General features: G+C 45.2%; 1 non-coding gene across 1 annotated transcript; it reads right to left on the reverse strand.

The window, feature by feature from the left end:
- Nucleotides 1–672: 672 nt before the first annotated feature.
- LOC123623668 lies at nucleotides 673–776 on the reverse strand. The gene has a single exon (XR_006729962.1). It is a non-coding gene; the product is annotated as a U6 spliceosomal RNA (small nuclear RNA).
- Between the last annotated feature and the right edge of the window lie 21,967 nt (nucleotides 777–22,743).

Below are 22,743 nucleotides of genomic sequence, written 5' to 3' on the forward strand. Positions count from 1 at the left end.
ACACTGAGTGGAGGTGGGTGGTCTACTACTACGAGGAAGAAGGGGAAAATCAGCTGCTTCTGACACAAGCATTGAACAAAACCCACACAAATCTCTTGCCCTTCGGAGCTTACACTTTGGTGGTGACAAGAGAGAAAACCAGCATATCAGCAAGTAAGCCACCCTGCGGTTCTTTTCCAGTAATTAACCTGACCATATTTTCCATGATTGCCATCCATCCATCATGGCCTGGCACGGCATTCCCTGAGCACCAAGAACTTTGTACACCAAAGCTTGCACACATGCTATTGTTCCCTTTGCCTGGGTGTGTTGACTTTGCTTTATCCTCTGAGTGACACGGAAGTCGTAAGTGGCAAGCAAAACCCATTGTGTGAGAAGGTGAGAAGTGCCAGAGAGAGAAATAAAGCCAGGAAGAGGAACAGGGAGTGCCAGGTGCCATGCAGTGAGCGTGTTGCTATTTTAAATAGGGTGGTAGGAAATTCCTTCTTTACAAACTTCATAACTGTGAACAGAGCTGTGGGTCGCCGGCAAAGCCGGCCTCCAACCTCAGGGGGCATGGGAAACCTCTTGTCACCCACAGGTGGTGGGAGAGGCTTGAGGCTTTGCTCTGTCGTTTTAGTCTCATGTCTGGGCCATCACACTTTTTTTCTTTTATGATTTACTAATTTTATTTTTTATATGGAATGCTTCTCAAATGTGTGCGTCCTCCTTGCACAGGGGCCATGCTGGTCTCTGTATCGTTCCAATTTTAGCATGTGTGCAGCCGAAGTGAGCACTCTGCTCATTTTAGAGGTGATTTTGCAAGACGTGCTTTGGAGCTTTAGAGGTCCTAAGCCCTGAAAAGATTACGCCGCTCCCCTTGAATATGTGCCTCAAAATCAAAAATAACTCCTGACCATGAATTTAATCTTTCTCCATGAAGATTACTTTTTCTTTTAAATATCAAATATTGACATTTCCAAAACAAAACAAAACCTGAAGGCCACCTTTGCTATCACCCTAAGTACACGTTTCATCTGCCAGGTATGTGATCCAGCTAATTTTACAACATTATTCATCACAGTGATATCTGATAACGACAAAAGAAGGAAATATTCAAAGTGCATCCAAACAAGGGCATCCAATCACAATGTGAAAGAAGAAAAAAAAATGTAACTTTACATAAAAATATACATCTCCATGTGTAACTTGTATCCGACCGCTTGGTTTGGACTTGGGATCAAATGATTTATAGGCCACTCATAGGAGGGGTCACAGTGTGGTCGGGGATGGTGTTAGGTGTAGAAAAGACAATTGATATCCAGTTTATTACATTTATAAGTTCAAAAACCTAGTTGTTCCTTAAGCCTCTTTTTTTGAGTTCCACTTCCAAGTTCTATTATTTTGCTTATCAGCTTAGTTTTTATCAATTACTTAAAAAAAAAAAACTGTTTGCTCCATAACTTAATTAAAGGCCTGAAATATTTTATACACCATTTATACATTTAATGGATTTTATTTCTGTCTTAAGTCTTTCAATTATCTGACTCAATAAGGAAACCTTTCTGAGTACTTAAATGATTTTTATAAATACAAAAATACAAACATTACATACACCAGTGATCTTAAAGTTCTTGAAAATATTCTGACACAGAAAATTAACTCAGTATGGTTTTGACTTAAAATCTCAAATCTAAATCAAGTACTCAATGACACATTTTAAATTGACCTCACAAGCCGTCACTCCAATAGTTCAAATTTTAAAATTATGACAATTACATAAACTTAAATTTTTGCATATTCTTCAACACAAAAATCTTCATACAATGGTTCTGATTTCCTTAAGCATTTTTTATGTCTTATATCTTACTCAGTATGAATAAATATTGTGTGCTCACATAACTATTGTAGACCCCAAGGTTTCCGTTGGACATAGATCTGGAGTGACAGACCACCAGGGTGATGCTTCTCATTCCAGCTAAGGAAACTAATAGCTCATCCCGTGTAAATTGGAGAGCAGCCTTCTGTATTGGTTTCCTATTGTGGCTGTAACTTATTACCTCAGACCTAAGTGACTTAAAACAACACAAGTTTATTATCTTACAGTTCTGGAGGCCAGGCCTCTACGACTGGTCAGCAGGGCTGCGTTCCTAATGGAGGCTCCAGAAGAGAATGTTTCCTCACCTTTTCCAGCTTCTAGAGGCTGCCTGCATTCTTTCCCTCACGGCCCCTTCCTCCATCACCAAAGCCAGCAATGTAGTATCTTCAAGTCTCTCTCTGCCTCTCTGACCTGTTTTCATCATGTCACCTTTTCTGACTTTGACCCCCTTGCTTCCCTCTTACAAGGCCCGTTGTGCTTAATTGGGCTCACCAGGTAACACACGATGGTCTCCCCATCTCTACGAAGGCCCCTTTGCCCTGCAAGGTAATAAAAGGTGACATGTACAGGTTTTGGAGATTAGGACACAGATATCTTTGGAGGGGCCATTGTTCTGTCTACTACCCCTTCTCCAAACACTTAAGGACTAGAGATTGAGCAGATGCTGGTATGATTGTCCAAATCCCCAGCGAGCCACGCTGGGCTTTATGTCAACAAACCTTAACCTTCAAGTGAAGGATGTTCCCATAGCCCACGTTCCTGGATTCAAATCTCTCACATTGCCTGATTTCTCTGCCTCTCTCTGTCTGCATTCCAGAGTCAGCAGCTGTTTGATTGTTTGACTGATTTGACGCGTGGCTCTTATTCATAACTATCTTTCTGTCTCGGTCCAAAGACTGTTGTACTTGACAAGAATCCTGCATTCCTACGTGCAGGAACAGGGAGTGCTGGGTGCCACGCAGTGAGCGTGTTGCTATTTTAAATAGGGTGGCAGGAAATTCCTTCTTTACAAACTTCATAGCTGTGAACAGAGCTGTGGGTCTGTGAACAGAGCACCTCCCAGGACATAGAACTCTTACGGTGCTGGGTGATGGTGCACTGAATTCTCAGTGTCTCTCGCGACCTGCAGTCAAAGTTTGTATGCCTCCCTTATGATATGACAGCTTTTAGGACATGAGCCATGATTAAGTACAGAAACTTCCATGGGTGCACCTGGTGGCCGTGCTGTCTTCATCTTTCTCGATGAGCCGGGACACTTCTTCGGTGCTTCCTGCTCAGCTTCACAATACCACAGAATGGGCACAGAGTCAGGACCCACAGGCTCTAGAACAGGACAGAATGGCCTGTCTGGCGCCCACGCCCGAGCTGTGTGGCCTTGCACAAGACTCCTACACTCCCCCCGTCTCACCTTCCTCCTCAGTGACATGAGGAACATGGATGCCACCCATGTCACATGGCTGCTGTGAGGCTCCACGCGCTAAGACATTTAAAGAGATCAGAACACTGCCTGGCACCCAGTAGGCACTCAGTGTCTGTTGGATATTCAGAAAGACGTGGGATGACAAACTGCTACATACGATCTACGCTTCAGTTTGGGGAAGGTGAGTATGGGGAGGGTGTCGGCCCTGACTTTTACCTCCATGACGTGGAGTTGAGAAAACTGGGTTTTCTTGTACGTATCCTCCACAGATTCCATTTGCTCACGCAATACTGCAGTTCTTTCTGTTTGCTTTCCCAAAATGTGAACGGGAGTTGTGAATCAGAGGATGTCAGGACCTGAAGAGGCCTGAAAGGGCATATAGAACAACAACAAAAATAACTATATCACCAGAAAAATAATAACCATATTTATTGACCATGTCTAAATCTGTTCAGGCTACTCTAATGAAATGCCACAGACTGGGTGGCTTATAGACGACAGGAATTTATTTCTCTCAGTCCTGGAGGCTGGGAAGTCCACGATCAAGGTGCTGGCAGCTTCGTTGTGTGGTGAGGGCATCTGGCTTCTCACTCCCACTGCACAGCACAGTGGAAGGGGCGGGAGTTCTCTCTGGAGCATTGTTCATAAGGGCCCTGGTCCCACTGATGGGGGCTTCACCCTCATGACCTAATCACCTCCCAAAGACCCCACCTCCTAACAGCATCTCCTTGGTGGTGAGGATTTCCACATATAAATTTGGGGGGGACGTAAATATTTAGATCACAGCAGACCATTTACTATGTGTGATGGTTCATTTTCTATGTCAACTTGACTAAGCTGTAATATCCAGGCTTTGGCCAAACACCAGTGTAGATGTTGCTGTGAAGGTGTTTTTTAGATGTGATTAACGTTTAAATCAGTGTTCTTTGAATAAAGCAGAGCATCCACAGGTGGGCCTCATCTGATCAGTTGAAGACCTTGAGAGAAAAAGACTGAGGTCCCCCAAAGAAGTAGAAATTCTGCCTTCAGACTCAAGCTGCCACATCACCTTTTCCCTGGCACTCCTACCTGCTCACCTGCCACGCAGATTTCCGACTTGCCAACCCTCCAAATCAGGTGAGCCGATTTTTTGAAATGTTTCTTTCATTCCCTGCATAGATAGATGATAAATAGACAGATCTATCTCTATCACTGCTATTGGTTCTATTCTCTGAACACCTCTGCCCGGCTGATGCAGTATGTGACAGGCCGGAGCCGATCCTTTGCACACCCCCAGGGGGTGCCATTCAACCTGAGCCCCAGCGTGCCAGAAGCTGTGCTAGATGCTTTGCACATGTCCTCTCATGGAACCTTCATCACAGCTCTCCGAGGGAGCTGCTATTTTTATTCTCATTTTAGAGCAGAGGAAATCGAGGGGAAAGAGTATGACAGGCTGACTCCTGAGCCCAGGGTCTTAATGACTCAGTGTAGGTGAGACCCAAAGCAGCTGTGTCCAGGACCTTAAATTAGTGAAAGGGCAGTGCCAAGACTAGAGCTAACATCTCTTCCTTCCTGACACGCTGACTTTCCACACCAGCAAGCTTGCTCACAGAAAGCAGAGAAAATTTAGAACCTTGCTTCACCTGAGCAAGCAGAGAGAGAAAGACAAAGTCCCTCCCCAACCACTTCCTGATTGCTCAGATACCACTGGGTAAGAGCCACAGCGTCTTAAGGACTCAGGATAAGGTCATTTTCCCATTAGTAAGTTAGATTTGTCTCCTGTTCCATTGCTTTTTGTGGCTCAACCCTCGATATGACTTAGGGGCACTTAGACATGCGGGTCTCCGTGTCCTCCTGGGCTTCCTGCTGGAACTTTCCAACAGGAAAGGTCAGGCGAGAGGCGCTGGGCTTATTTGCATCCCCTCAATCTTGGGACTGAAATAAAACCTCTTTGTCTGGGGAAAGAGCCAAGCTCTTCACTCGAGGGCCATCTGATGCAGAGAGACCCGAGCTTTTAAGAAGCCCTGGGCTGTCTTTTCTCAAGTGAGGTTTGTTTTCTATCTCCCCCCAGGTGTGAGTCCACTTAGGAAATAAAGTGTTAAAAGTAATTGCTTGATCAGTTTGGGCCAACCCAGAGTTGGCAAATCCATGCTTCTTGTGCAATTTACAAAATACTTTCTTTGTAGTTGTCCTCGGAGCCCAAGTGGGATTAATGGCTTTAACTACCAGCCGACATGTTTCAAAGTGATTTCCACATCAGGAAGCCATTGTCGGCTTCCCCAAACACTTAATTGGTATAGGATGTGAGCAATTCTGAAAGGCCAGGCTTCTGTTCCAGCCCCCAGTCCATTGCTCAGGTAAGAGCTGGTTTGCAGCAACGATTTCCATTTCTGCCTCCTTGTGTGTGCTAAATCATATATGGCTCCATTTTTCTATGGAAGAAAAGGCTTCCTTGGTAATGGAAAAGCATTATAATCATCCTTGGCACCCAAGAAATAGAGTTGGCTTTGCAGCTGCAAAGACCAAAATGCTCTGGGTTGGCATAAAATCACGGAGGAACAGCCTCAGCAACAGCCTTTGCAAGTGGGTGAGGGTTGAGAGTGCAGCCTCTAAAATCTGGACCAAGTGACTTCTCTGTAGACCTCAGTTTCCTCGTTTGTCAGTCAGGGTAATAATGGCATCTATCTCACAGGGTAATTCAAGGATTAAATGAAACAATATATTATACATAAGGCTCCTAGAACAGTGACTGGCACCCAATACACGTAAATATTTATCATCCTACCTCTCTCTTCCTCCTTTTGTCATCATCATCATATCCTCATCAGCATCTTTGAGAAAGAACATCTTTTTAGAAATGACACGAAACCCAGAAGTTATAAAGAAGAAAAATTATCAATTTAACCACAAAAAATAAAAAATGTATATATGAAAAAATAAACAAACCCATAAACAAAGTCCCAAAAGAAATTATAAACTGGGAGAAAAATGTTTTCTTTTTCCACTTGCCAGAAGAAGGCATTATTCCAGTTCACAAATTATAAACGACCTGTTAAAAAATGTGTTTGCTGAAGAAAAATAAAAACCAGTCAAAATAAAGAATGAAAAAAGGGAAAGAAGGATAATGAAAGGAAAATGAAGAAAGAAAAATGGTAAAAAGGCACCAACAGGCAGGTTTTAAAAAAAAAAATTAAAATAAATGACAAGCACATGAAAAATGCCCAATTTATTGCATAATCAATGAAATATAAATGAAACCATAAGGGAGATTTTTAAAAATCTATCAAACAGGGAAAAACTGAATAGTACTCAGTATTTGCAGAAGTGTTCTCCACCTCTGCAGTGGGCAATTTGGTAATTCTCAAAATCAAGAATTTTTACACACACTTTACGAATAGTTTCCCAAAAATATAACAAGATTAATAGATGTGCACCGTTGCATTACTTGTAACAGCAAAGTCTTGGAAATAACCTAAATGCCCCTTAAAAGTAGATTAGTTAAATGAATTGTGGTAATCTATATGATAGTGTACTAGTTATCTATGGCTACATACCAAATCACCCCAAAACTTACTAGCTTAAAACAATACACATGTATTATCTCATAGTATCTGTGGATCAGGATCTGGGTCTAAGACTCCTTAACTGGGTCTAAGACCCCTTCAGGGTCCCTTACAGATTACCGTTAGATGTTGGCCAGCGCTGTAGTCATTTCTAGGCTGATTGGGGAGGAATCTGCTTCGAGGCTCACCCCACGGTTGTTGGCAGGACTCAGTTCCTTGCAGGCTGTCGGCCAGTAGGCTGCCTTAGTTCTCTGTGTCTCGGATCTCTTCCATAGCACAGCTCATGAGAAAAAAAGGAAAAAAACCCAACTTCTTAAGTGGTGAAAGAATAAACTCCTAAAACATGAAGTGATGTTTAATACCTATTGCAGTAATTTCAAAAAAAAACTTTTTAAATTTTTATTTTTTTAATTAAAAAATTGTGTGGTAAAATCCACATAACATAAAATTAACCGTTTTGAAGTCTACATTTCAGTGGCCTTAAGTACATTCATATTGTTGTGCAACCACCCACAGAACTCTTTTCATCTTGCAAAACTGAAAGTCTGAACCCACTAAACAAGCACCCCCATTACCCGCTCCCCCCAGCCCTTATCAGAGCGAGCAAGTCGAAAGAGCCAGAAAGGAAATGACAGCAAGATGGAAGTCACAGTCTTTCATAACCTAATCTCGGAGGTGACATCCCATCCCTTTTGCTATATTCTATTCATTAGAAGCAGGTCGTTAGGAAATTTCAAATAGCATGAGTTTTCACTCCTAAATTCTTCAATAGTCATCTTTAAAAAATAAGGGCATTCTTCTCCTTAACCACAATGCCATTACGACATCTAATACAATTAAAGCAATTCCTAAGTCCCTGTCTCCATTCTAAAATGTTTCCAGTTGTCCCCAAAATGCCTTTTACAGATGGTTTATTGGAACCATGATCCAATTAAGATGCACATATTGCATAAATTTGATTGTTATATCTCTTAACTCTCTTTTACTCTTAAGTACCCTCCCTCCCTTTTCATTCCATGCTCTGGATTTGTTGAAAAGAAAGGAGGCCCGTGGTCCCGTCTTCTGGATTTGCCTGAGTACTTCCTCTTGAAGTGCTTTAACTTATTCAGCTAAATCCTGTATTTCCTATAAACTAGACATTAGATCTAAAGGCTTAATTATTCGGCAAGACTATTTCATAAGTGATGCTGTGTCCTCCATATTCTAAGAGGCACCTCATGGCTAGTTGTGCCACTACTAGTGATTTTTAAGTTGATCAGAGTGGATTTTTTTAAATGCTCACGTCACTCCTCTGCTTAGAAACCCTATAAGGGCTACCCATCACGAATGGAACCTAGACCATGATATGGCCCCTGGCTACTTCTTCCCTCATTGATCACTGCACCTCAACTATAGTGAGTTATTGCCCTCAAACTTGCCAAGCTCTTTCTCAGGTTAGGACCTTTGCATTTATTGCTTGGGACACTCTCCCCCTAGAACTTTGCATGGCTGTTTACTTCTCACCGTTTCCCAACAACTCTCCTTCCCAAGCCACTCTCTGACCCATAGCCCTGTTTTACTTTCTTTTGGCATTTGTCACAACTTGAAACAATTTCATCTTTTTCTGCTTGCGTATTTCTGTGTGTTTATGAGTTTATTGTCTGTCTCCCCACACTAGAATGTCAACTCCTCAAGGACAGGGACTGTGGCATGCTTGCTCACGACACCGTACTCCCAAAATTTGGAACCAAGGCCTGACACTTAGTAGATTCTCAATAAATATTTCATGGGCAAATAAATAAATCTGCCCAGCATCTTTTCAAGGTGGTTTATATGAAGATACGGTTTCTAAGATGCCTACCTGACAAGAATGAAAACAAAGCACTGGCCTTATTTGTACTTGCAGGGAGTTTTATTGGTTTGTTTGTACTTCTGCTTTTCCTTCTGTTTTTGGAGGCATGTATGATGCTTTCATACCGCAGAATGTTGCTATTCAAGGTGTGGTCCACAGACCAGTGCCCCAGCACCTCCTGGGAGCTTGGTAGAAATGCAAAATCTTAAGCCTGTCCAGACTTATGAGTCAGAAGCTGCCTTGAACAAGACCTCCAGGTGATTCCTGTGCATTTTAAAACTTGAGAAGTACTGGTCTAACATCCTGATCTAGTCCACTTCTCCCTCCCACCCCCCACCCGACTCTCCAGCTGTCCCCAACCAGCCGCATTGTTAAGCCTCGTTGGCCCATCCCAGGAAGCGGCTTCTGGTGCCTCCTGAACTATTTATCTAAAGGCTTATCTTCTCGGGCTCCTTCCCTCCGGATTTTGTTCTGTTTATAAATATTGAAGCTGAAATGTAAACCATGTTGAAACTCTTCTCCAAAAGGCCTGCGTGTCCCAGTAAGCCCTTACATCTGCAGGTATCTATTGACATATCTTAAGCAAACAATTTAAAATGATTCCACTGGTGTCCTGAGTTTAGCTTTTCCCTTCATTTTCCCTGGTAAGCAGATTGAGGCTAGTGTTTATTTTTAAAGCGTGCAGTATTGTCAATATTTCTTAAACATGGGTTGAAGTTACATACCTCCACGCCATGGAATTGGGATTTGATCTCGTGTCATCTGATTCCAAAGCCCGGGCTGTTAACATCTGCGCAGCAATGGGCACACAAGTGTGCCTTCCCAAAGCACCATTTATTTGTCTATTCATTCATTCACACATTGAAAAGGTGTGTGAAAGTGTTGGGGTGATATAGAAATGTACAGCTCTTCAGCCCACCAGAAGAAGAGATGACACAAGTACAAAAGTAACCTTACTTACAAGGTTGAGTCACGTGGATGACATAACATGCCCTGAGTTCAGTGGAAGACTTCATGGGCCGGGCGAGGTGGCTCACGCCTGTAATCCCAGCACTCTGGGAGGCCGAGGCGGGAGGATCGCTCGAGGTCAGGAGTTCGAGACCAGCCTGAACAAGAGTGAGATCCCATCCCTACTAAAAAAAAATAGAAAGAAATGAGCTGGACAACTAAAAATATACAGGAAAAATTAGCTGGGCATAGTGGCACATGCCTGTAGTCCCAGCTATTTGGGAGGCTGAGGCAGAAAGATTGCTTAAGCCCAGGAGTCTGAGGTTGCTGTGAGCTAGGCTGACACCACGGCACTCTAGCCCAGGCAACAGAGCTAGACTCTGTCTCCAAAAAAGAAGACTTCATGGAGGAGGCAGCAAACATAGATGCTTTTGAAGAGCAGAGGGCCTAGGAAGTCAGGGTCCTCAGTTTGTCCCCAGACTCTTAGATCTGACTTGATTCAGGATCTTGGGTATCTTCCACACTGTCACTGGGCTTTAGTCTCTTTAGGATGTACTGAATGCCCAGGAATCACACAGGACACAGGGACAAATAGTATTCACCTTCACACAACACAGTTGTGTGTTTTACTGAGCAACACAGTTTTACTGAGCACTTACTACATGCCAGTCACAGCCCTAAGGACTGCAAGTACAGCAGTAAATGAATAGGCAAAATACCTATTTTGGTAGGGCTTATATTCTAATGAGGGGTAAATGAGATAAATAAATAATGTTTGACGTCCTTGATGGTTTTGGTGGTTTTAGAATCTTGGTTTTAGAAATTAATAATTAATTTATTAAAGTCACATGTTTAAAAAAAAGCAAGGGTTTAAGCTTAGCTTGTACAGCTACTTGCAAGTCTGAGCTATCATTTTTAAAGGTCATTTGAATAATGTTTAATTCCATTTCCAAACTTAATTAATTCTAATACTATCAAACATTTTAAGCTACATTTATAAATCTTGTATATTCAATTTCATTTTTAATAGCTCATTTGTGTTATTGACAAATCTTCCTAGGCACTTGGGTAATTTTTATAAATCTATTAAATTAAGTGAATAAATATGGTGATTCTTAAAGTGTCCTAAATGTTCTAACAATATTTATAAACTTAATAAGATTTCAAATTAAAATCCTAAGTCAAGATCAATTATTACTCAATTACATATTTCTTTCTTTTTTTTTTTCTTAAGAGGCAAAGTCTCACTATTTTGCCCACTTTGGACTTGAACTCCTGGGCTCAAGTGATCCTCCCCTACTCCACCTCCTGAGTAGCTGGGACTACAGGCACACACCCCCACGCCCAGCTATTGCATATTTCAAATGGGTGTTACTAGGCTGAAGTGTTCATTCCAATAGACCAAATTCTTATAAATATAATAGGCATAGAAAATATATATTTTACTATAAAAGACTTATATATACATATTAGTGTTATCTGATTATCTTAAACATTTTTATAGTTAATCATAAATTTCCTCAGGGCTGAAATAATTTTTAAAGAAACAATGCTATCAACCCCTTCAGGTTTGGGGTTTACTGAGTTTACTGACTAGGACATGGCTAGATCTTTGAGGCTCTAACTGCCCAACTGAACTCCTTTTAAAGAGATGCCTAAAAAAGAAGGTGGCGGTTCCACTCCATGTTCATGTAATTCATGACTTCTCACTCAGACGGCCACACTTTTGGTTTTTTGCATTTCTTTCACTCTATAGATATGTCCATCTTTTCCCACCTGGTCTAAAAGACTCATGAACTTGACCAGAATTGGCTTTTTTTGTTTGTTTTGTCATAATCTCAAGGCCACCCAACTCTTACAGATTTCTGATTAAATTGTAGATATCTCTCAGGAGAGTGAGGAATCTTTAAGCTTAATGCCCACAGTCATTCTACCGACAAGCTGTGCAATATGAAAAGAAGGAAAACAAAGCAGGGTAGGAGTGATGGGAGGGGTGCTGTCTCACAGGGTGGCCAGGAACGGCCAGAGGATGAGACATGCACTGATGCCAGAGACAGGACCACGCACTCATCTGGGAGAAGGAAGGGTAGGAGTGCGCTTGGTATGTTGAACGCACAGGAAGGAGGTCGGGGGGCCTTGAGTTGTGAGTGAAGGGACAGTGATAAGTGATGAAAGCAGAGGAAAAGGGACAGGGTATTGGGACTGGGCAGTGTACATGTGCCGTTATGCACCAGGATCAGGATTTTGAATTTTATTCTGAATGAACTAGGAAGCCATTTGACTTGATTTCGGTTTTAGTAAAGTTTGTCTGGCTGCCTATTGGAGACAGAATGTCATAGGGCTGGGATGGAAACAGAAAAACCAGTTATGAAAAAGCTCTTAGGCCAGGGGCAGTGGCTCACGCCTGTAATCCCAGCATTTTGGGTGGCCAAAGCAGAGGGATTACTTGAGGCCAGGAGTTCAACACCAGCCTGAGCAACACAGCAAGACCCTATCTCTACAAAAAATGGAAAAATTAGTAGGGTGGAGTGGTGCATACCGCTTGTAGTCCCAGCTACTCCGAGGCTGAGGCAGAAAGATCGCTTGAGCCCAGGAGTTTGAGGTTGCAGGGAGTTATGGTGACATCGCTGCACTGTAGCTGGGGCGACAGAGTGAGACCCTGTCTCAAAACAGAAAACAAAACAAAAACCTCTTAAAATGAACCAATTCAAAAGGCATGGTGGATAGCGGTCTGTGGCAGCAATGGAAATTGTGCAAGTGACTGGAGTCTAGATACATTTTCAAGGCAGCACCAACACAATTAGCTGAGGAATGTGCGACCAGTAGAGGAATCGAGACGAACAGTATGACTGCAAGAATGAAGTGGCCTATTTCTGAGATGGAGAAGATTGGCAGAATAGCAGATGGAGGTGGGGAAAATCGGGGGTTCAGTTTGGGGCGTATCAGGTGGGAGACAGCCGGGGAGACATCAGGAGCAGTAGGACCCATGAACCTAGAGCGCAGGGTGGAGGCTGGAGCCATTCCAGGTGCCAACACAGTTCCACCCTGAGCTCCAGATTGAACATCCAGCTGCTCTTTGGTGCCTCCCTATGATACCCAAGGGGCATTTCTGACCTCAGCAAGAGGCAATTGCTATCGATTAGCACTGTTTGCCCTGGGCGGCTGGCTGGGGGCAGGTGAGACAAAGTACCTGGTATATTCTTCAACAAAAAGTAATAGTGTCATCTGAGTGGCTTGTCAGAATCTCTGGCTCCTTTTGCAAAGGAATTTTAAAGGTTAATGTACTGTCCCCCAGATTTCCAGTTCCTAGTTGAGTCCACTTGGGTAAAGTGCTCTGGGCATATACTAGACAGTAAGGAGTTGATCTCAACACAGGAGTCAGAATCCCTTCACTTGGCCACTCCCAGTGTTAAGTGATGAGTTCCAGCATGAAGCATGGATGCCTCCTACGTGCTGGTAGATTCATTTGCTGGGGCTGCTGCAACAAATGACCACAAATTGGGTGGCTTAAAACAACAGACATTTATTCTGTCACAGTCCTAGAGGCCGGAAGTAGAACAGAAATCAGAAATCAAGGTGTGGGCAGGGCCATGCTCCTCGGGAGGCTGCAAGGGAGAAGCCCCCCTTTTCTCTGCCACCTTCTGTTGGCTCCAGCATTCCTTGTGATTGCACCACCCCAACCTCTGCCACCATCTTCTCATGGCCTTCTCTGCGCCTGTGTCTTCTGTTTGTCTCTCATAAGGACACTTGTCATTGGATTTAGATCCCACACAGATAATCCAGGATAATCTCAAGATCCCTTTGTTAATTATATCTGCAAAAATCATTTTTCCAAATAAGGTCATATTTACAGTGTCTGGGGGTTGGGGCCTGGATGTATTTTAGGGGTAGGGGACCACCATTCAACACACTACTGCTGGCTAATGCTACAGATATAGGAAAGATATAACCCATTCCCACACTCACTCATCTTTTAATTAATTCAATAAACATTTGAGCACGTATTTTATAAAATACCCACTATGTGGCATTGCAGACCCAAGATGAAGATAATAGGCAAAGGATTTGCAAAGATCTCACAGCTTTGTTAGGGGCATGGGATAAGAAGGGCTCAGGTCTAGGTACACGCATGGCATTCTCATTTCATTTAATCCTCCCAACTCTGGGAGGTAGCAATAGTATTCTGATTCACAGACGAGTACACTGTGGCTCAGAGAAGTGAAGTGACTTCCACAGTGTGACAATTAGTAGGTGGTTCAGTCAGGATTTAAACCCAGCCCTGCCCAACTGAGGCACAGCCTATCTGTGCATGGCAGCGTCAACTCCATAACACCCACTGGGACACCACACATGCACGTAATTAAATGCTGACTTCTGCGGCACAGAGTTCAAAATGGGTGTAAATGGATTTTAAAAAATTGATTCCCATTTAAATATACAAGGGGAAAACATTCTTGCACTCTTCTGGTCAACCCTTTTTGGGAAGCACTCACTTTTCTATTCTGCAAATCTGCATGTGCAAGTGTTGGGTTTGCTTAAAACATGGTAGTCTCAGAGGCCTTAATCCTGTTCATGCATGTGGGAATGATAAAACTCGGCAAGCCAGGCCCTGTATTTCAGGAGAGTGGCACCCTCAAAATGTGTTGTATCCAAAAAACAACAATCTCTGTAATTGATTATAATTAGATTCAACACAGAGTCACCAACCAGTACCCTAGAAAAGTACCCCTTATATGCAGACCAAGTAGTCAGAAATGTGGTTTTCATTTACATCTCTTACCTGGTTAGATAGTGGGGATTAATTTTTTTCTTTTTCTAGTATCACACTTACCCAGCAAGCAGGAGACCTGGGCATCCTCTAACAGGAGGAGCCCAGTGATCCAGGGCACTTTTATCCCAATCTCTGAGCCTCAGGTTCTTCATTACTAAGGTGGATGCTTATACTAGGTGATCTTTGAGGTCCCTTCTGGCTCAGAGATGTTTTAACTGTGATGCTAAATATTTAGTGCTAATTATATTTTTTGGGATGTGTGTTCTTTATGGCTAGGCTTCGTTTATGTTTTTTTATGAGACAGATGAATGAGGTTAATAAGAATAGTTAATTAAAAAAGATATTGAATTCCCAGAAGGCATTTTATGATGAATTGAATTATGGGAAGTGCTAATTGCTTCACTCCAAAACTTGAAATTTGTCCAATTGTTCGATGCACCAAGTAAGGGAAATTTTTCTCAAGTCTGCCTCAATTCTGTACTAGTACCAGTCATGCAAGAACAGCTCACTTTCTTTTTTTTTTACTATTTTTTATTTTTATAGAGATGAGGTCTCGCTATGTTGCCCAGGCTGAACTAAAACTCTGGGCTCAATCCATCCTCCCTCCCCAACCTGCCTCCCGAGTAGCTGGGATTCCAGGCACGTGCCACGGCACCACACCCAGCCTTCACCTTCCAGCTATGGAAGAAAAGAGAGTGCTGGAGAGCTAGTCTGTTTGCATAATGGGTCTTTTCTCCTGCCTCTGACAACTTAATGTCTCTACAACAGACACAAAATGTGCATTTTAAAATGTAGCTCCACTCCTATCAACTTACAGTGTGCTGTGACTATAAGGCGGCCATTAGCCTGTGTGGCATCTTCATTGCAAATTGGCAAAGGACTCCCTCTTTCAGGGAACACAGCTCTGCAAACAAACAGCTTGGAGAGCAGATGGCTATGCACCAGGGTGTGGTTTGACAAGTGGAGCTGGGGATGAACTGCAGTCCCTCCTTGTTTCCTTGGCTGAGTGTCTCTGTGCAGTGCACACACTGCCCCTCTGGACAAGGCAGCCCTGCCTGGCTCAATTGCTTAAATTATTTCTGCTTCTCCAAGGAAGAGGCCTATCTTTATTTTAAAAAAGCTCTTGATCACTGCTTTGAAATGGCTTTGTTTGAGGTGGCAGGCAGAGGATCTGGAATACCTGAGGGCCTGGGGAGTAGGAGGGGGAATGACATCTTTGAGGAATGGACTGAAAAACCACTGTGGCTGAAATTAGCAAATTAAGTAAAATGAAGTTAGGAGATAAGGCTCTAGAGTGGACCTGGGTTATTCCATAATCTCTAAGCCATTGGTAAGAGCCTTTCTCCTAAGATCAATGGGATTTTAGATTGGTTTTAAGCATTGAAGGGTTTAAATAGATCAAAGTGGTTTTTCTGCAGAGTGTAAATTGTAGGAAGCCTTACTCAGAGGGAAGAGATGCTGGTGGCGTAGGCAAGGGTGATGTTGGAGAAAGGTGGATGGATTTTAGGGTAAAATTGTTTTATGAAGTACAAGTATTCAGAAATCATGATGGATTTGATTGAGGGGTGAGGGGAAGGTAAGGAGTAATTTCAAAAGTAATAATAGCTAACGTGCCAGGCACCATTATAATTGTTTTACCCTATGGGACACACGAGGGACTATGATTTTCCCCACTTGATAGGGGAGGAACTTCAGGCACAGAAAAGTTAAATAACTTGTCCAAGGTTCCATAGCAGAGTTGAGGTGTGAACACTCAGAGTCTAAAGTTTAAGTCCTTGTGCTAAACCAGTGGTTCTCAACTGGGGACAATTTTACCCCCCGGGATATTTGACAACATCTGGAGACATTTTTGGTTGTCCCAGTTGGGGTTGGAGCACTACTGATATCTAGTGGTAGAACCCAGAAGTGCTGTTAAATAATCTGCAATGCGCAGGACAGCCCCCACAACAAGGAATTACCCAGCCCAGAATGTCAATGGTGCCAAGGTTGAGAAACCCTGCTGGCAATCACTATGATACCACCTATAGAGGACAGCAGCTAGGCTTCTGGCTTAGGCGACCAGTTATACTAGGGGAAGACCAGTTTGAGGGTGACTGTGAGTTGCTTTCTGGACACATTCAGCTGAGGTCTTTTCAAACCCCAAGAGGACAGGGCAAATTGACTGTTGGATGCTTGCTCAGCTCTGCAGCTCAGAGAGGGCTGGCACTGCCTAGAGTAGGTTTCTATTCCTGGCAACTGGATACACCCAAATACCTTATGTATTTTATCTAGTATTTATTTGTTTGTTTATATCCCACCCTCTTCCAGAAAGGATGTAAAAGCTGCTTGCAAGGATATAGAACATTTTATTAACTGATTCATGTATTGATGGGCACTTGGGTTGTTTCCACATCTTTGCAATTGTGAATTATGCTGCTATAAACATTTGGGTTCAGATGTCTTTTTTACAAAATGTCCTTTTTTGCTTTGGGTAAATACTCAGTAGTGGGATCGCTGGATCAAATGGTAATTCTACTTTTAGTTCTTTGAGTTATCTCCATACTGCTATCCATAGAGGCTGTACTAGTTTCCAGTTCTACCAACAGTGTATAAGTTTTCCTATCTTTCTGTGTCCTTGCCAGCATTTGTTATTTTGGAATTTTTTTGATAAAAGCTATTTCCACTGCAGCTAGGTGATATCTCATTATGGTTTTGATTTGCATTTTCCTGATGATTAGAGACATTGAGCACTTGTTCATATGTTTATTGGCCATTAGTCTATCTTCCTTTGAAAAGTTTGTGTTCATGTCTTTTGCCCCCTTTTTAATGGGGTTATTTGATGTGTTATGTATACCACCCAAATACTACTCAGTCATAAAAAAATGGTGAATACCTCTTGTATTAACTTTGACTCAAACTGTACAAAAGCAATTTATGTAACCAAAACATGTGTACCCCCATAACACCCTGAAATAAATTTTATCTTATAAAAAGGATAAGGAACAAACAATAGGCTGATATAAGTTAAAAGTGGGACAAAAGCACATATTAAAATAAGGGCGGACACATAGAGTGGAGCCAGAACTGAGGCTAAAAGGGCCCCTAATCCTGTTTCTGGCAGCCACAGGGTTGTTCTTAGGAGTGACTGGACTCTTTGTCCCCATCCTTGCTGGGCTGTCTGCTCCTGTCTCTGCCTCCCCTCTGGCAGACAGACCGGATTCTCATGTCTCAGCCGCTCTGCAGCTGAGAAGAAAACCAAATATGGCAAGAGCAGTAGAACAATAAATATCTGTAGAGAGAATACAAACCCTCCCCCAGGGAGCTTCCATTCTAAAGGGGGAGACAGAGCAAAAAGGCAGGAAGCGCTGATGCCTGCATTCAGGTTTTGTTTTGTTTACCAGCTAATTGAATAGATAGTTTCAAGGTGTCATTCATGCTGTCAAGAAACAAGAAAAGGAGTCAAAAAAGAGTAAGAAGTGTGGGATGGGGTGGTTGGGGGGCCTCTCTGAGCAGGTGCTTTGTAAGCAGAGACCCAAAGGGGGAGGAGCCGATTGGCATGGGGGGGTGCCTCAGCCAGGAAACTGTTTGGACAAACAGCCCTGGGGGAAGGAGGCGGGGGCTGGGCAAGCAGATAGGGGGCAAGGAGGGCCTTAACCTTTCAGAAACCCAAAGGAGGCCAGTGAAGGAGGGCATGGAGCATGACAAGGAGGGAGAGAACATGGGAAAATGGCCCAGGTCTTGTGACACGTGAGAAAGAGTTTGGGTTTTATTTCAAGTGCAATAGGGAGCTATGGGAGCATTATGTGGTAAAGATCAAGCTGTCCCCAAGAATCCATCCTCCCCTTTGTCCTCATTAATAAAAACCACAAGGTTGACCTGGGCCTGTGGCTGCCTGGAATAAGGACTACTTTTCACAGCCCCTCTTGCAGGTGTGGTCATGTGACTTATGCCCCAGGCCACTGGAATGCAAGCCCGGGCAGTGTCTGCAACTTCCAAGCGGAATCTTTGCAAGGGTGGGATGTAAGTTAAATGGCCAGAACCCCAGCATCATCATGGACTTTGAAGTGACCTTGGAAATGAAAGCCAGGGAGGAGGGAGCTGCCAGAAGCCAGACAGAGCCTGGATTCCTGCCACCGTTGTGCTGGGGTGCTTCTGGGAGACAGAGAAAAACATCTGTCTTGCTGAAGCCACTGTCACTCTCCTCTCAGTAACTAGCTCTATGCCCAAGGGAGTGTGGCATTAAATAGCAAATAAAAAGCACACTAAGCCACAAAGGGTGGGGGCGGGGCTTTAGTACCTTTAACTGGCTACTAATTTGAGAGCCCGGTGCACCTTGGTCCTGCCGGTGGAGCACGGGCCGTGGCTTTCTACTTAATACCTTTAACTGGCTACTAATTTGAGAGCCCGGTGCACCTTGGTCCTGCCCGTGGAGCACGGGCCGTGGCTTTCTACTTAATACCTTTAACTGGCTACCAATTTGAGAGTCCGGTGCACCTTGGTCCTGCCCGTGGAGCACGGGCCGTGGCTTTCTACTTAATACCTTTAACTGGCTACTAATGAGAGCCCGGTGCACCTTGGTCCTGCCCGTGGAGCACGGGCCGTGGCTTTCTACTTAATACCTTTAACTGGCTACTAATGAGAGCCCGGTGCACCTTGGTCCTGCCCGTGGAGCACGGGCCGTGGCTTTCTACTTAATACCTTTAACTGGCTACTAATGAGAGCCCAGTGCACCTTGGTCCTGCCCGTGGAGCATGGGCCGTGGCTTTCTACTTAATACCTTTAACTGGCTACCAATTTGAGAGCCCGGTGCACCTTGGTCCTGCCCGTGGAGCACGGGCCGTGGCTTTCTACTTAATACCTTAACTGGCTACCAATTTGAGAGCCCGGTGCACCTTGGTCCTGCCCGTGGAGCACGGGCCGTGGCTTTCTACTTAATACCTTTAACTGGCTACCAATTTGAGAGTCCGGTGCACCTTGGTCCTGCCCGTGGAGCACGGGCCGTGGCTTTCTACTTAATACCTTTAACTGGCTACTAATGAGAGCCCAGTGCACCTTGGTCCTGCCCGTGGAGCACGGGCCGTGGCTTTCTACTTAATACCTTTAACTGGCTACCAATTTGAGAGTCCGGTGCACCTTGGTCCTGCCGGTGGAGCACGGGCCGTGGCTTTCTAGTTAATACCTTTAACTGGCTACTAATGAGAGCCCGGTGCACCTTGGTCCTGCCCGTGGAGCACGGGCCGTGGCTTTCTACTTAATACCTTTAACTGGCTACCAATTTGAGAGTCCGGTGCACCTTGGTCCTGCCGGTGGAGCACGGGCCGTGGCTTTCTAGTTAATACCTTTAACTGGCTACTAATGAGAGCCCGGTGCACCTTGGTCCTGCCCGTGGAGCACGGGCCGTGGCTTTCTACTTAATACCTTTAACTGGCTACTAATGAAAGCCCGGTGCACCTTGGTCCTGCCCGTGGAGCACGGGCCGTGGCTTTCTACTTAATACCTTTAACTGGCTACCAATTTGAGAGCCCGGTGCACCTTGGTCCTGCCCGTGGAGCACGGGCCGTGGCTTTCTACTTAATACCTTTAACTGGCTACCAATTTGAGAGCCCGGTGCACCTTGGTCCTGCCGGTGGAGCATGGGCCGTGGCTTTCTACTTAATACCTTTAACTGGCTACCAATTTGAGAGCCCGGTGCACCTTGGTCCTGCCCGTGGAGCACGGGCCGTGGCTTTCTACTTAATACCTTTAACTGGCTACTAATGAGAGCCCAGTGCACCTTGGTCCTGCCCGTGGAGCACGGGCCGTGGCTTTCTACTTAATACCTTTAACTGGCTACCAATTTGAGAGCCCGGTGCACCTTGGTCCTGCCGGTGGAGCACGGGCCGTGGCTTTCTACTTAATACCTTTAACTGGCTACCAATTTGAGAGCCCGGTGCACCTTGGTCCTGCCCGTGGAGCACGGGCCGTGGCTTTCTACTTAATACCTTTAACTGGCTACTAATGAGAGCCCAGTGCACCTTGGTCCTGCCCGTGGAGCACGGGCCGTGGCTTTCTACTTAATACCTTTAACTGGCTACCAATTTGAGAGCCCGGTGCACCTTGGTCCTGCCCGTGGAGCACGGGCCGTGGCTTTCTACTTAATACCTTTAACTGGCTACCAATTTGAGAGCCCGGTGCACCTTGGTCCTGCCGGTGGAGCACGGGCCGTGGCTTTCTACTTAATACCTTTAACTGGCTACCAATTTGAGAGTCCGGTGCACCTTGGTCCTGCCCGTGGAGCACGGGCCGTGGCTTTCTACTTAATACCTTTAACTGGCTACTAATGAGAGCCCGGTGCACCTTGGTCCTGCCCGTGGAGCACGGGCCGTGGCTTTCTACTTAATACCTTTAACTGGCTACTAATGAAAGCCCGGTGCACCTTGGTCCTGCCCGTGGAGCACAGGCCGTGGCTTTCTACTTAATACCTTTAACTGGCTACCAATTTGAGAGCCCGGTGCACCTTGGTCCTGCCCGTGGAGCACGGGCCGTGGCTTTCTACTTAATACCTTTAACTGGCTACCAATTTGAGAGCCCGGTGCACCTTGGTCCTGCCCGTGGAGCACGGGCCGTGGCTTTCTACTTAATACCTTTAACTGGCTACCAATTTGAGAGCCCGGTGCACCTTGGTCCTGCCCGTGGAGCACAGGCCGTGGCTTTCTACTTAATACCTTTAACTGGCTACTAATCTGAGAGCCCAGTGCACCTTGGTCCTGCCCGTGGAGCACGGGCCGTGGCTTTCTACTTAATACCTTAACTGGCTACCAATTTGAGAGCCCGGTGCACCTTGGTCCTGCCCGTGGAGCACGGGCCGTGGCTTTCTACTTAATACCTTTAACTGGCTACCAATTTGAGAGTCCGGTGCACCTTGGTCCTGCCCGTGGAGCACGGGCCGTGGCTTTCTACTTAATACCTTTAACTGGCTACTAATGAGAGCCCAGTGCACCTTGGTCCTGCCCGTGGAGCACGGGCCGTGGCTTTCTACTTAATACCTTTAACTGGCTACCAATTTGAGAGTCCGGTGCACCTTGGTCCTGCCGGTGGAGCACGGGCCGTGGCTTTCTAGTTAATACCTTTAACTGGCTACTAATGAGAGCCCAGTGCACCTTGGTCCTGCCCGTGGAGCACGGGCCGTGGCTTTCTACTTAATACCTTTAACTGGCTACCAATTTGAGAGTCCGGTGCACCTTGGTCCTGCCGGTGGAGCACGGGCCGTGGCTTTCTAGTTAATACCTTTAACTGGCTACTAATGAGAGCCCGGTGCACCTTGGTCCTGCCCGTGGAGCACGGGCCGTGGCTTTCTACTTAATACCTTTAACTGGCTACTAATGAAAGCCCGGTGCACCTTGGTCCTGCCCGTGGAGCACGGGCCGTGGCTTTCTACTTAATACCTTTAACTGGCTACCAATTTGAGAGCCCGGTGCACCTTGGTCCTGCCCGTGGAGCACGGGCCGTGGCTTTCTACTTAATACCTTTAACTGGCTACCAATTTGAGAGCCCGGTGCACCTTGGTCCTGCCCGTGGAGCACGGGCCGTGGCTTTCTACTTAATACCTTTAACTGGCTACCAATTTGAGAGCCCGGTGCACCTTGGTCCTGCCCGTGGAGCACGGGCCGTGGCTTTCTACTTAATACCTTTAACTGGCTACTAATGAGAGCCCAGTGCACCTTGGTCCTGCCCGTGGAGCACGGGCCGTGGCTTTCTACTTAATACCTTTAACTGGCTACCAATTTGAGAGCCCGGTGCACCTTGGTCCTGCCGGTGGAGCACGGGCCGTGGCTTTCTACTTAATACCTTTAACTGGCTACCAATTTGAGAGCCCGGTGCACCTTGGTCCTGCCCGTGGAGCACGGGCCGTGGCTTTCTACTTAATACCTTTAACTGGCTACTAATGAGAGCCCAGTGCACCTTGGTCCTGCCCGTGGAGCACGGGCCGTGGCTTTCTACTTAATACCTTTAACTGGCTACCAATTTGAGAGCCCGGTGCACCTTGGTCCTGCCCGTGGAGCACGGGCCGTGGCTTTCTACTTAATACCTTTAACTGGCTACCAATTTGAGAGCCCGGTGCACCTTGGTCCTGCCGGTGGAGCACGGGCCGTGGCTTTCTACTTAATACCTTTAACTGGCTACCAATTTGAGAGTCCGGTGCACCTTGGTCCTGCCCGTGGAGCACGGGCCGTGGCTTTCTACTTAATACCTTTAACTGGCTACTAATGAGAGCCCGGTGCACCTTGGTCCTGCCCGTGGAGCACGGGCCGTGGCTTTCTACTTAATACCTTTAACTGGCTACTAATGAAAGCCCGGTGCACCTTGGTCCTGCCCGTGGAGCACAGGCCGTGGCTTTCTACTTAATACCTTTAA

Source organism: Lemur catta, chromosome 18 (assembly GCF_020740605.2).
Source record: "Lemur catta isolate mLemCat1 chromosome 18, mLemCat1.pri, whole genome shotgun sequence".
NCBI classification, from domain to species: Eukaryota; Metazoa; Chordata; class Mammalia; order Primates; family Lemuridae; genus Lemur; species Lemur catta.